The following is a 5,286-nucleotide window of genomic DNA, read 5'->3' on the forward strand; positions in this document are numbered from 1 at the left end:
GGGAACAGGGGTGTTGTCTCGGTGGGAGGCAGCATGCAGAGGTGCAGCCTAAAATCCCTTTTAAAGCTGTTTCTGGGGTTTGGGAAAGCAGCAGCTCTGGTGCTGCCATAGCCTTTGCAGCGGAGAGAGCCTTTTGTCTGGGTGTTCCCTGCCGCTGAATCACTCCAACTGTTTGTCAGTCCAAAAAGAGCCCCTGGTCAGATGCTCCCCGGCGCGTGTAATGTTGCCCTGTTACGTGGGAATGACAGATTGCTGTGGTATGTGATGTGCTTTGAAACCACGGCTGAATCACTGCTGGATGTCCTGATGCTCTGCCAGCGTGTAACACAAATTCATCACAGAGGAAGGGGGAGAAGGGTACTCTGAACTTCGGCAGAAATCTCACCAGTGGTAGGGAAGCATCCTCTGCCGCGGGTGGCTGTGAAAGCAACATCTGCTGGGGTGGATGTGAAGTGCTGTGCCCTTTGCTGACCTGCTTTCCTGTCAAGAGTAGGACCAATAGAAAACTTTTAAAAGCACGTGGAGGGTGGAAACCAGGTGACATTTGTGCTGTTGTGCTGCTGGTCTGTCCCCGCCGTGTGCAGGTGGAGTTTCCTCTGGGTCAGTTTTTGCCTCTCCTGGCTTGAGCAATGCTCCAGTCCCTGCACAACCCTGCAGCATCTCCCCGGTCCCCTGGGCGCGAGGAGGGTCCCCGCGGGGGGGTGACGTAGCTCGAGGTTGCTGCTGAGCATCAGTGCGCAAGGGTTGATAGTGTCAGGAGTAGTCATGGTTTTTAGTATATTCAGAAAAACATTAAAACTTGTAAGGTGGCTTACAAATACAAATTAACTTGAAACTGAGTCTTAAGAGCATCTGGGTCTAGTGCGACACTGAACGTGGGGAAGGGAGAGCACAGGGCTGTGGCTCTCCTAGCACCTCTTCCACAAGCAGTGCAGCAGCTTTCAGCACTGCACTGAACTTCATGAGTTCCTAAAAATCCTGTTTTCCCTAGCAACTCCTTGATTTGGGTTCAAGCAATTTATTTTGTGGTTCGCTTTTCAGCTCCAGCAAATCAATCACACGAAAGGCAGGTACTCCTGACCCAACGGAGCAGCTTTCAGAGGCAAGAGAAGCTGACCCCTTTCTTTTTCCTGCTTCAATATGATGGGTATGGCTGCGTAGGGCTCTCTCGGGTGTCTGTCTCTTGCACCTGGCCTTTGCTCCATCACCTTGGTCCTAGGCATCCATACCTTCAAGATCACCCTAGCAGAGTCAGCAAAGGTTTTTAGCCCGTTGGGAAGGAGCTGTTGGTACAGTCCACCATTCCCATCATTAAAAACGTAAGAGTTACATCTCAGTCATGCTCAGTCCCTGTACAGGTGTAATTAAGAAAGACCCAGTTATTAATTAAATTACTCAGCTGTGAGAGCTGCCTTGCACCTCGGCATCCCTGAATGATAAGGGCTGATGACCTGAAAGCTTCCAAAATCCGTTAGTAGCTAGATTTTCACTCGTGTCGTAGCAAATGGTGAGCAAAACACAGCTTGAAAAGTACAGAAGTGGTTTTCAGCCAAATTCTGAATTATTTTCTCAACCACGCTGTTGATGATGGATAATCTCAACCTACTAAGGTGGGCTGCTTCAGTGCTCAGTGCTGCTGACTGCAGCCAGTTCTGTGCTGCTCCTCTGTCCTCTCCCTAGCAGCTGCTCAGTTTTCTTGCTAGGAGGTTTCTAAAAGCCAAAAGACGCTTGCAAGAAGTTCATTAACTCTGTATTAGAGTTAAATTTTGGGTCTGCTCCAGTCTCGTGCTGCCTCATCCCTGGCACACGGTGGTAGAGGGCACGCTGATCCCTCTCTGCAGTGCGTTGTGGCACACGAAAAGTGACCCCTGCGACTTGGTTAGAAGAAAAAAATAAGTCCTTTCGTAAAGGAAATGAGTTAATTTGTAAGGGAGGGTTTATTTGGGGCTTCTTTTTTTTGGTACTGCCTCTCCTGTGAAGTGTCCTCTGCAGCCAGAGGTGCATCCCCACACAGGGTGACAAGCGGCTCCATTCCACCTTGCCCCTGAAACCAATGGGGCAGGGATGGGACGAAGCTCTGCTGAGGTTTCTCCTGTGTGATGAATGTGTGAAAAATACCCTTAAGCATTCAGGGAAAACGGGAGGTCAGAGAGATGAGGCAGGTTCCTCCTGAGCCAAGCAGCTGGGCTTTTTCCGCTGGATTGATGCAGCCCCTGGGGAGCGTGGCGAGCGGGTGGTCTGGCCAATGTTCCTCCCACGGTGTAGCCCATTTATCCACCCCCTGGGGCACATGTGAGCTGGCATGTGATTTTCTTGTCTGCTGGCAGAAAAACCACGCTCTTTGCCCACCTGGGTTTGACCAAGAGATCTGACCAGACCACAGCCAGATGTTAACGTTTGTCCACCGATGCTTTTGCATTCCCTCCAGACACAGGGGATGCCAGCGCTTCTCTGATCCCTGGTGACAGTGGGGGATGGCTCATGGAGGACATTTCCCTTGGGATCATCCCCAAGTCCATGTTGCTGCCAGCCCTGCTGAGCACACCACAACTTCTGGAGCCCCTCTACTGATGGAAATGTGATGGCTTCACCATATCCTTCCTGCTGGCTCGAGGCAGGATCCTCCCACCCCGTGCTTCCCTTTGTCCTGTTCCCAACACCCTCTGGGGATGGATGCTCCAGCTGCGGGATCTAAGGAGGGATCCCAACACAGATGCTCGAACACAGCCCCAGACAGGACCCCCAAAAGCATCTGTTAACAGGAGCCCAACCAGTACTCTGACTGCAGGTCCCAGTAAGACCAGCCCATCAGAAATGGGTGATGAAACCTCATTGATCTTAATCTGCCTGCTCTAAGTCAGGCTTACCAAAGGCTCGGGATAAAACAGAGTTGTGGGCCAACCCATTTATCCTGAGCTTGGAGGGGACTCGGGAATCCCTCGGGCCAGCCCCAGCACCAAGGGTGGATGTTGTCCTACCTCTTCCCAAAACCTCCAGCCAAGGAATGGCACCACCCCCTTCTCTTCCCGTGTCTGATCAACCAAACAGTCAGTTTTTTTCCGAATTTCTCCTTGTCTATTCAAGCCAACCCTTCACACGCACAAGCCCATTATCTTGTCCTCCTCCAGACTAAACAAACCCTCCTTCAACCTCCCCTCGCTATCATGGGTTTTTGCCCTTCTTATCAGTCTTGCCACCACCTCCCGGACTCGTTCCATGTCAGCATCTCATTTCAGAGAGGAATGATCTCGCTGCACATCGCACCTGCAGCACTGCCCTTAGAAGAAGATTTGCCTTTCCTGCTGGGTCCTGCACCACCTTTAGGACTGTTTACCCTGAGCTTTGCCTGTGTGGGTGCTGCCTCACCAGCTATTTTATATCCGTGTTCTTAAATCTTCCTCCCCAAAGCACATCCTTCCCTTGACCATCTCATCCGGACCAAGACCGGTCCACCAAAACTCTGGGAAAGAGCATACCAGCTCCATAGGGTTGGGAAAACATCTGAAGAAGGTTGTTGAGCTCCTCCTGCAAAGTCAAAAATCAGGGGCAGGAGGGATGAAATCATGCAGGTAATTGCAGGAGAATTCCTACGTTACATCCAGCTCCTGCAGAAGACTTGAGTGAGGAGTCATAAATGAGTATTGCAACCTGTGGGCACTAATTACTCCAGAAACCTCAGGTTCCTCCTGCTGCTTCCCAGTAGCAATGACCTCACACGATGAAACGGCAGCTCCCAGCCCCATTACTGTCAATAGCTCGTCACTGAGGATGAATTAATGACCTGAATGAGGGTAAGCTTCTTTTAAAAGGACATTATCAACACATTTCAGCCTAAAAGCACCCAGAAAATGTGCTGGGGATGGACAAGCCCCCAGCCCCGCTGCTAAACTGCAGCCCAGCAGGAGCTGCGCTGAAAGCAAAGACGAAGAAATTGGAGGAGAAAGGATTCTTCTCGCTTTGCATCATCGCAGTCCAACCACATCTATTTTTGCTATACACATGGCATCAAGTACCCGTCACTGCTATTCCTACTCCATCCAGCACCTCCGCATGACAGGGGAAGAGTGGCAGCAGGATGGAGCGCAGCAGGAGGGAGCATCGCTTTTAATTGTCCCGCCGCGCAGCTTAAAATCTGGGGAATTTGATTACCACCCTTCATTCCCTGCCCAGTAAAGGACGACCGGCCCTAGGGCATGACACTCCACTCCAAGGACACTTGTGCCGTGTCCCCCCCACACCCCCATCAGCCATTATAACTTCTGCACCTTATTTTAGTCTCCGGTCACAGCCTGGACACAATTTCATAAAGATTTGGCTTTGTATTCTCAAGAAGAGAGAGAGAAAAGTCATTTAGCCTGCAGCATCCAGCCCTCAGCAGACGAGGCAGGTCGCGACACTAACTCTTGGTCACTTGAGGACATCCTTCAGCAGAGTGCCCAAAAGCCAAGTGCCCCAGAAGCTACAGCAGCCATCTACCATCGAGCTGAGAACGTGCAAAACTCAGCGCCGGGGTGTCAGAACGCCGGCTTGCCGTTTCTTGAAGCATTTTGGACGACGGGCTCACACGTAGCCATGGCTGGTCGGACTTCGGTCGGGGTGGGTTTGTGCACTCGTGCTTCCAAAAAAGACAGGCTTTTATTTATTTACTGACTTTTTTACCTCCGCTCCTGAGCGAGAGGGTTTTCCTCTCCCTGAAGGAAACTCCTCAAGGGGTTTCAAGCAAGGACAAAGCGTGATCTGCCGGCGGGACACCAGAGCTGGGCAAACTGTTGGCGATGGGGTGCGACGGGTTTAAAGGCAGAGGCGATGGGGTGCGCGCGCAGGCAGGGCCGGATCTCCTGACCCCCTCCCCAGGAATAAATGACCTGAAATGGCTTCGACCCGGCTCCGGGGGTCTGTGGGCCCCTGCTGGAAGCCGCTTCTGTCCAGGCTAGGCAAACCACCCCCCCGGCCCCCCAACCCGGGAGGGAAGCTGCCTCGGGCCGCCGGTTCCCTAACCGAGGCGGGGACACCCCGGCCCGGCCCGGGCCCACGGCGGGGGTCCTGCCGTTCCACCTGCTCCCGTAACCCCGACGGGGCGGCCCCGGGGCCGGGCGCCCCATCCTGGCGGGCGGGGGCGGCGGGCTGGGCTCGGCTGGGCTCGGCTCCGCCCGCTGCCCGCCGCTCTCGCAGGCTCCTGCGGGGCTGGGGCTGGGGTAGGGCGGGTGGCGCAGAGCCGTACCCTCCCGTCCCCGCGTCTCTACCGGCCACCGAGGGCCGGGAGGAGCCGGGGGGGGGCAGTTTGGG

Source organism: Aquila chrysaetos, chromosome 10, assembly GCF_900496995.4.
Source record: "Aquila chrysaetos chrysaetos chromosome 10, bAquChr1.4, whole genome shotgun sequence".
In the NCBI taxonomy this organism is placed as follows: Eukaryota; Metazoa; Chordata; class Aves; order Accipitriformes; family Accipitridae; genus Aquila; species Aquila chrysaetos.